This window comes from Mandrillus leucophaeus, unplaced genomic scaffold (genome assembly GCF_000951045.1).
Source record: "Mandrillus leucophaeus isolate KB7577 unplaced genomic scaffold, Mleu.le_1.0 Scaffold71, whole genome shotgun sequence".
Taxonomy (NCBI): domain Eukaryota; kingdom Metazoa; phylum Chordata; class Mammalia; order Primates; family Cercopithecidae; genus Mandrillus; species Mandrillus leucophaeus.
Genome location: NW_012107697.1, coordinates 5,142,846 through 5,152,918, shown reverse-complemented (window position 1 = coordinate 5,152,918; position 10,073 = coordinate 5,142,846). Strand labels below are relative to the sequence as shown.

At 41.4% G+C, this 10,073-nt stretch overlaps 1 long non-coding RNA gene across 1 annotated transcript; it reads left to right on the top strand.

Annotated features, from left to right (window-relative positions):
- Positions 1 to 2,456: 2,456 nt before the first annotated feature.
- On the top strand, positions 2,457 to 7,634 carry LOC105528274. Its single transcript, XR_001004336.1, has 2 exons — positions 2,457 to 2,615; positions 7,101 to 7,634. It is a non-coding gene; the product is annotated as an uncharacterized LOC105528274 (long non-coding RNA).
- The last annotated feature ends 2,439 nt before the right edge of the window (positions 7,635 to 10,073 follow it).

Genomic DNA, 10,073 nt, shown 5'->3' with positions numbered 1-10,073 from the left:
ATTTGAAACAGCTGAAGCTAAAATTTCCTGGGGGAAAAAAAAAGAAATCTTCAGTTGCAACTATTGCAGCTATCTACCTACTCTACTCCCCTCCTCCAAGGTAGCATGGGCTATTGAGTGTAAATGTTGAGGATTATGAATTTTACTTTTAAAAGGCTTTAATGCCCTGCAGAGTTTTCTCAGCAATTTTCAAGTCTTGTTAACCATAATATATCCAGTTCTTGATTATCCACAAAAAGGGGAAATGAATAGTGGCACAGATAATCCAAAACAGAAAAACAATCAAAATGTTTCTTATATTTTACTTTGGAATGCTTTGTATGACTTTTGGGGGGTTCCAATTTTCCTTCCCAGTGATGTTCTGCTCAGGAAAAAGTTAAAATGAGTTTGCATTCCCTAAGGCCACACTGGGGGATGTGGCCTAGCCACATGCTGGGTGGCAGGGAGAAGGCAGCCCGAAATCTAAGGGAAAAGAATTCCACTGATAATCTAGAAGTGGAAAATGCTCCTATGAATAATTAAGGGTTGACCAGAATATAATTCAGTTTTATAAATTTGTGTGGACAAGTTTTTGGTCACATTAAAAAAAATATAGTTATCCTCTTAAGAAGCGTTAAAACTGGTATCAAAGAGAACTTTGGTATCAAAAACAAATGACCTCAACGTTCTTTACTTTTCACAGCCCAGTGGCACTGGCACTATGTGAAGGAGTCAGGATCTGTTGATGGGGCCAAGGGGACTCAGTTCTCAGCTAATGTGTTCCAGCTCCATCCTTCAACCTTCTTCAATTGAACATGTGTAGATTTATAAAATGTCAGGCTATGTACTACTGTCCCATCTACCATGGTAGTTACCATTATCGTTCCTATTTTACAGATGAGAAAACTAAGGCTCATACAGGCTCATTGTTAATTTAAGTTCACAAAGCTAGTCACTGTGAACAGTTAACTTTGAGCTCAGGACTATCTCACTCAGTTTGGATAACTAAGTTAAGAGTCAGAAGTTAAGGGGTATCAAGCTTTTCATTATTTGATGTTTTCCTGGTTTCCCCTCATTGTTCTTAGATAGTAAATTCAATTAAATATTTATGAGCTCTGACTACTAGGTTGCTCATATGTATATATGTATAATATATATGTGTGTGTGTATATATATATATATGTAATCATGATATTGTGTTACAGGAAAAAAATCTAATAATATTTAGATATAATCTCTGCCCTTGGGAGTTTTCAGTTTAAAATAGAAACCAGATGAATAGAATAGAGTGAGAAACCATGTGACTATACAGTAAGGCCAAATGAGACAAGTAGATATAAGAAATGGCAGGGCAGGGTCAAATCACATCAGGATGGGAACAAAAAACAAGAGATTTCAGAAAGGCTAATGAATGACTGAATGGAAGTCAGTGGGCAATTTCAATTTCAATGTGCTATGTATGACGTGAGTAAGGAACCAAGTGCACACTGCTATTGAGATGGGCCTAAACAACTGGATGCCATTTTGTTGAGAGCTCTGATGTAGATGGGATGGAATTCCAAGTGTTGGGAATACTTCTAGCAGGTAAAGTTAAGAGCGCACCAGATGTGTTCAGAGAACCTTAAGTTGATCTGAAAAGAGAATCTGCTCAAGGAGAAAAAATGTAAGCAAAAATGAAAATAGTAATAACAAAAAAGCAAAATGGCATCATAACCTTGTCATAAAAAAATCAGAGTTAGGGACAGAAATAAGAGAGAGAAGAGAAGAGAGAAATAAGCCATTTTTAAAACCCCTTATGTTTTCACATGTTTTAGAAAATTTAAATACTCACCGAGCAATTTGGTATAAAACAATGGGCATATTTTTCAGTAATTTTAGTGCTGGAAGGAGAGGAAAAGAATAGGTAACAAAAACAAATGTATTAGTCTAAGGCCACTCTATTGCTCAAGTGGATCCCTAAAAACTCAGGGGTCCTAACTCCTACTCCAGTGATCAGCTGCTAGCTAGGCCAGCTTTGAGGTATGACGTTAGCACCAAGGCCAAGCTTCTGGGAAGCCTTAGAGTAGCTTCTGGGAAGAAAGTAGGGATTCCAGGATGTTTACAAAATATAACTCAAGGATTATGTGTCTTCAATTTGTTCTGGAAGTTTCCACACTCATCTTAGCTAAATCACATTCCTTTTCCCTTGCAGACTTTTTTGTCTGTCCTTGATTTCTTCTTTGACATCTTCTCTTCCCTCATTATCTTTTACTCTATCAAACCTGATTTTACCCCCTGTATAAAAATGCAAAAGCCATAGTTGTTTACTCCTACACACCCTTAGCATTTTCTGGGTCTTTTTCTCTTTAGTCTCTGGAGCCTTCGATATCTCTAGGCCACATTCTAGCTCCTATGAGCAATTTCACATTACTATGGACGTGACCTCTATGAAACTGGCCACGGTACTCTGGGTTTTCAATGTACAATTCTATTTCCCTTCCTGTAGTGGATGCTGTGGGGGCACCACCTCCTTGAGGACCAAGGCACTCCAGCTGCCAGGAATATTGGCTGCTAACCTCACACAGCTGAGCCTTCCATGAAAATTGCTCTCTGCCAAAGAGAACTTCCTAGTCCAAGGTCATGTCTACTCTCCAGAGGTAGCTCTTAACTAATGTCTGTCCAGACCCTTTGCCACAATGTTAGACAACTGTGTGAACGGCTATTAGAGCTCCAGAGTGTCCCAAGGGATCTGGGTAACCCTCTCTTGTACATGCCCCACTGTCCAGCTTCTCCCTTTGCCCAGTCCTGCTTCCTTCACTCTCTCGTAAGTATCATCCCTGAGAGCACTCCTAATAACTCCCTGAATGCAAATCTCCACCTCAGAGTCAATTTCCCAGGGAACAGTCTCAATACCCTATATTTATTGTGGCTTGTATGTTGTCACTGTAGTAACCTGTCTTGTAATGAAAGAAAAAAAAATTACAGTCTTTGAAGGGGTCAGAGATCAAGGTTTTGGTAGCCTCTGTACAACAGAATTCATTGAGCCAGGCCTATAGCCTAGTCCAGTCATTTTCTTACCTCTTGACCTTGAGTTAAGTAATGCATCATTCCTGTGTACTGGCTTACTTTGGTTCAAATGGATAATAACCTATATAATGGAGTGATGGGGGAGAAAAATGAACAGATGGTTAAACATCCCTAAAAGACCATTACATACTGTGAAAATACTTAAATTCTGTAGTGAAGTCTCCAAAATTTTAATCTCCATAAACTGAGATTCTACAGAGTCCACTTCCTTGGAAATAGTTTTGAAAATACCCTTTGCTTCACTTTCTGTGGATTATGCAACCACAGAATTCCTCCGGGGACTCAGCCACACCCCAAATCTTAGCCTAAATCACTGAGTTTGACACAGATTCATAAGAATTTGGCAAGCAACTCACCCACATTTTCTACCAAATTAAATCCAAATGTTGCCTAGGTTGGATGAGAGTTCAGTCAAGAGAAGGAGGCCCAGGCCAATGGACTGCTAGATGGTGATATTCGAAACCCAAATGAGTTTGGCTTGGCCCTAAGACTAGGAGGAAAGCTTTGAACCATAGCATATGATATAAGCCCTGGTCCAACTCAAAACACTTTTTACTTTTTTTTTTTTTTGGTTGTTATTTCAGAAATGCACTGACCCTGCACTCTACAGGACACTATGCTCATTCAAATGCTAAAGTCAGTCCTAGGAAACTGCAGGCGGCTGTAGGGTCAAAGTAGAGTGGGGAAGCTGGTTCTTATCACCTGTTTCTTCAATTCCCTCTAGAACAAGAGCAAAGCTTGACAAGATGGGGTGGGGTAGTAGTGTGTGAAAGGACTGGAAGAACTACTAATTCAGGGCTCCTGTGAAGAACCCGATCAGCAGTGGGCTTTGTGTGGCGGCTCTGATTGAATTCTCCCTCTTGACAGAGAAGGTGTTGGCCTCCTGCTTCCTGGAATAGTGGCTATGACTAACTCATGTAGCACTGGATACATTTATAAAACAGAGAAAGTTAGACTTTGCTGCTCACATCAAATTTTCTATCACAACTTCTCCTTAAATAATTATCCTTTTTTTTAACTTTTGTATTAGGTTTGGGGCACATGTGCAGGTTTGTTATATAGGTGAACTCGTGTCACAGGAGTTTTTTTGTACAGACTCATAATCCAGGTAATAAGCATTGTACTCAGTCGTTATTGGGTACAGTTCTACTCCTCTCCCTCCACCCACCCTCCCCACTCAAGCAGGCCCCAATATCTGTTGTTCCCTTCTTTGTTTTCATGAGTTCTCATCATGAATTTAGCTCCCAGTTATAAGTGAGAACATGCAGTATTTGGTTTTCTTTTGCTGTGTTAGTTTGCTAAGGAATAATAGCCTCCAGCACCATCCATGTTCCTGCAAAAGATATGATCTCATTCTTAAATAATTATCCTTTTCCTTTCCTTTTTCCCCTTCTCCTTTTCCCCCTTCTCCTTTTCCTCTACCTCCTCTTCCTCCTCATCTTCTTTTCCTTTCCTACCTCTTCCTCCTCCTCTCCCCACCCTCTTTCTTCCTCTTTTTTTCTCCCTAAGAACCTTCACACTCTCCACTGTCTTCAGGTCTCATCGATTGCTCCTCAAAAATCCCTCATTACACCAGCACCCCATCCCTGGGAAGACTTTCCCAAGCTGCATCACCCTGTCTCGACCCTCACCCCACACGATCATCTTCACCTCAACCCTCGCCACACTCCTGCACCTCCCATCACCACTAGGACTCCTCTCTCAGAGGTCTTGTCTCCTAAGGCCCTAGCTGCCTAGATAAACCAATGTGTTAATACCTATGGGAAAACCCATGATAAAACCAATATTAAAATATAGTATGTTTGAGTCTTGGCTTTGTCACTCCCAGGCCATATAACATTGGGTAAGACGTTTAGACTTTTTAAACTTCCATTTCTTCACCTCTAAAATACAGCTAAGAAAGACTCAACATACAGGGTCTCAGTTTACATTTAGCTTCCCCTGAAAGACATCTCTTGATCTTTCAAAATAAGATTAAATGCCCCTTGGCTATGTTCGCATGTCATTCACTCAATTCACTTGTCATAAAACTTGTCAGTTGCAGCCTAATTCCCAGTATAATTCCTGATTCTTATTACGAATGCCTGAGGGCAAGACGTATGGTTGATCCCCCTTGAAGCCCAGTGGCTAACACAATGTCTAGCACGTAGCTGGTACTAAAATAAGGGCATTAAATGAATGGGCCACCTCTGGAAGCATTTATAAATAGTGGAAATTGTTTCTCCCAGATGGCATGTTTATATTGGACCAGTGTCCTTTTTAGATCATGCCTTTGCTGGAGAAGAGACCATAATGGAAATATCAGGTGCAGGAAGATGTTTTGGTGTCACTCAAATAGCTCCATGTAGGTGGCCTCTTGCTCTCTCCAAACATCCAGCTGGCTCTGGGCCCGTGCACCTGAAGGGAGATATCTGAGACTCAGAACACTTCCTGCTTCATTTCAGTGACACCAGTTTGGCTCCATTTTCACCTCCAAGCTGGGATCAAATGTTCCCCAAGTGCAGAGAGTTAAGGAGAGATGTCTCATTCTCTCCCTTGACCTCCTCCCTTATTCCCCTCTTCTTATGTTTTACATAAAACTTTAAACGAGATTCCCAGAGAAAAGCCATATCCTTTGGTCAGGCCAGCAGCCTCCCCAACTGTGGGCTCTGGCACTTCTCTAAAAAGGTCAAAATGGGGATAGAAAGTTCTTGATGAGGTGCTTGAGTGCTTACGTTAATGGGAGAAGAGATAAAGAGGGAAATATGGAGGGTGTGGGATGTGTGAGACTGCATGTTCACAGGGAAAAGTAATGTTGTGCAGAAAGCCTACCACTGCTAATGAATCTGGTAAGAGGACAGGAAGGAAAGGGATTATTTCTGTTATGCCTTTTGGGAGACAATTTTCCATGTGTCTTACATTTTTACATCTGGCAGGTGCTGACAGTCCTTGTGCTGGGCTCTCTTTTTAAGGGTGTTTCCATAGTGGAAACATACATGGAAAAACGGAGCTGGGCTGGAGCACAGGGCAGGTGCACTTAGGGTCCATTATGCAAGATTTGGGTTTTCTATACTCAGGGCTTCTCTCTCATAAGACACCCCACAGTGTGTGCAGGTATCACCTGGCTCTCTTCACATTGTTCTGTGGGAATTGGGGCTTGGAGGGTCAAAGCAAATATGCTAATACTCACATTGCTTGCTGTGCTGTGAGTAAAGTCCATTGTCTCTGACCCAGGAATATTGTGTCTTCTGCCAGCATCCATGAATCCGTCAGGTTATCTTGTGAGCTTACAAGTAGTATAAAGTTTCAAACCCTTCACAGTTCTCGACCAAGCTCTGTTCTCTCTGCCTAAGGGCAGCCTGTGAAAGAATTCTGCCTTTATAGGTCTATGTGAACCCTATCTCCTATGAGAAAAGGAGAAGAGGGAAGAGAGAAAAAGAGCACATACTTATTGAATGTCCCCTGTTTACCAAGCCATGCTGGGCTGAACTGAGCTTCTCATACATTATCTCATTTAATCCTCATAACACCCTAGGAGTAGATATCGTCCTACCTCTTTCATAGGTGAAGAGTCCCAGGCTCAATAAAGTGAAGTGACTCGCCAAGATCACTCACAGAGTGTGAGGTTTAAACCTAAGCCCGTCTGTTAAGAGAGTTACTGATCTTTCTGTTACATCATTCTAGGAAGTCCTTTATTTTCTGTGTATTGAATTGACCAATCCAAGATAACAGGAGAGATGCTAACAAGTCTAAAATCATTTCCCTAACCACTCTGTTATCTGTTCTGTGATTTTCCCAACTCTATCCCTGGACGTATTCCTCAGCTTAATGAGCACTTCTTCATTTTTATAGTCTTTTGCCTTTCCTTTTCTAGGATCCCAGCCTCCAGCCAATGTTACTCATTTTGCTTAGCCTTGGACTTCTTGACGCTTGCTATTGCTCTAGGTTTTTTTTTTTTTTTTTGGAGGGAGGTCTATTCAGAAAGAAAGATGTGAAGCCCTTTCTCTGATATCACCATAGAATGAATAACACTGTCCAGACGTCACAGTTCTAAAGAATTCTTGTTTGGTTTTCAGATGTGACTGGAGTGATTTGCACCCGGATGCCTAGACTCGCCATCTGCTCAAAGATTGCTCAGAAAGCCCTCTCATGCATTCCCCTGCTGCATACCAGCCCATTCTGCCTGCAGCTGCTGTCTGCAGGACTTCACATCTACGCCACACTGTTTAAAAGCTGTGCTTCAAGAAATCACAAAAACATATGACTGCACCTACTACACAGCCTAAATGCGGCATAAGTTGACCTTGCTTTCTAAGAAGTGGGGCAAGAAAAGAAGTGGGGCAAGAAATGCTTTTTTGTGTGTGTCATGTCTGTTTTTCAATTAAGAGAGGAAAGCATTAGGCAGATGGAATGTACATGTGAGGATGAGGAGACAGAAAACAAGTAGCCCTTTCCATCAAGATAAAGAGTTTTCTGGGGTCGCTGGCTCTTGAATGTCACTCCTGATTTCTCTTTCCAAGGCACTGTACCACCAGCCTACTGAGATTGTGTGGGAGCTTTCATGGGGGTTATATTTCACTAATGGAAATAAATTTTGTGCATAATCTGAATGTTTATGTTTCTTTACAGAATAGACTTAGTTTAGCAATAAGCTAATAATACTGACATACCTCTAATTCTCTGGGGAAAAAATTTGCTACTCCAACTTCCATTCCTGCAACATCATCAAAGTACTCACAACAAGAATGAACCAATTAGCAACACTTATTAGCACTGCCTAGACTCAGTGTAAGCAGATTTTGAAATAAAAAGGAAAGCATGATGGGACATTCTTATGGTTTAAATATTTGTCTCCTCCAAAACTCACGTTGAAATTTAGACTCCAATGTAGGGCCGTTGAGGGGTGGGGGCTTTAAGAGGTGATTGGGCCATGAGGATCCTACCCTTACGAATGAATTAATCCATTCATGAATTAATGGGTTAGTGGATTCGTGGATAAATGGGTTATCATGGGAGTGGGACTGGTGGCTTTATAAAAGAGGAGGAGAGACCTGAGCTAGCACTCAGCCCCCTTGCCATGTAATGTCCAGCACCATCTCAAGACTCTGCAGGGTCCCCCACCCAGTAAGAAGGTCCTCACTAGATGTGGTCCCCTGATCTTGGACTTAGCCTCCATAGCTGTAAGAAATAAATTTCTTTTCTTCATAAATTGCCCAGTTTTAAGTATTCTGTTACAGGCAATAGAAAATAGACTAGGACACACATAGACCTTGCTTTATGGAGTTCATAACCAATTTGTAGAGAAAGACAATGATTCACGAAAAAGAAATAACCTACACCAGATGGTAGTTGAAAAGACACATGTGATCAGCACAAAGTGTTACCGAAGTTGTGAAAAAGGTATCATTAGTCTCCTAGCTACCAAGACTGTAAATGGAGGAGTTATCTTCAGACCCCAAACCTAATTCACTCCCACACAGGTTCCTTCAAAATGCCTCTTGCTGCCTCCTCTTTCTCCATTCTATGCCTAAAAGCATCACCTTACTTTAAGTCTTTATCAATTTATATTTAAATTGTTAAAACTTTTTACCTGTCTCCTTGCCGCTGGCCACTTCCCACTCCAACTCATGTGGAGCACAAATTAAACTTCCAAAAGCACCACTTTGATCCTTTTCCTTCCCTATTCAAATACTTCCCTGGATGCCAATTTCCAATTGAAAGGAAGTCAAAACTTGAGGATTGGCATGAAAGAAGGATCCAGGTTTGTGCTGACCTGGGCTTGGTCCTAGGATGGTAACCGTGGGAAAAAGAAAGAAAAACATGAGCAAGTCGAGCAAGACTTGATGGTTGGAATACAGGACTGAGAGAAGGTAGCATTACCAAGAACCTAGAAGACTGGAAGATGAGCAAAAGGCAAAAATAGAGAAGTGCACATTTAGAAGATATGTTGAGGTGAAAAAACTCAGGGCTTTTGCAACATCATCTACCACTGAGTATGCACTTCGAGGGACATAGGAGGGGCACCATAGATGCTTGCTGAGAAAATAAATAAAGGAATGAATGAATAAACCTCCTGTTTGTATTATGTCCATCGTTTCACTTTATAAAAACCTTAGTTGGGAGTTCTTATTATTATCACAATTTTACTGATATCTAAACCAAGACTCAGAGAGGTTACACAATTCTCCCAATATCCCCCAGTAAATGAGAGGCAGTGCTGAGATGTGAAGCCAGGTCAGCTCGATGTCGCAGTCCATCTAGCACGTTGCCCTCTAGAAGCATCTAATTGTGCAGCACTTGGAGACGTGGAGCTGTGGGACACATTTGCAAAAGGTGATTGTTTATCATCAAAGCTGCAGGAGACACTAGAGGAATGTTGCAGAGGACAAAAAAGTAGACATTCTGGACTTCAGCAATGGGAAGTTTTGGAGATAGAGGAAGCAGAACTCTTGAAGGGAACAGAAGAGAAGACCTAACAGAAGAAGAATCATGGAACCAAAAGAGAAAGGAAATTTGTCAGCAAATACGTGATTAACATCATGAAAAGCTACCGAAATAGTCTTAACAGGAGCAGTGAGGCAGCCTGGTTTGAATGGAAGGAAAGAGCCTGGACCCCAGCAGATAGGCTGTGTTAGAACCATCCTTCTGTTTGAAGCTTGAGCACAGAGGGGAGAAAAAATAACAACTTGTTTTCACTTACTGCGAGGGACATGGTGGACACTCCTATAATAAAAGACATTAACAAGAGAAAAGCGTAACGAATTTATTTTAAAAGTTTTTTCTGACTCAGGAGGTTTCAGAAATAAAAAAACCCAAAGATCCAGGGAAAACTTTGTATTTTTATGGTAAATCTGATGAAAGAAGTGTGAAGAAATGTGATTGGACAACAGAAAGGGGCAGGGCCTAATGGTAATAAATTGTGTGTTGGGCGGGGGGGGCGTGTTACTCAGAGAGGCCTGTTTGTTCAGACGCTTCTTGGCCTCTCTGTGCAGCATTTCTTTCCTCCGGGTATGGAGCAGGTCATCGCTCACATGAGGGTCTTGTGATCT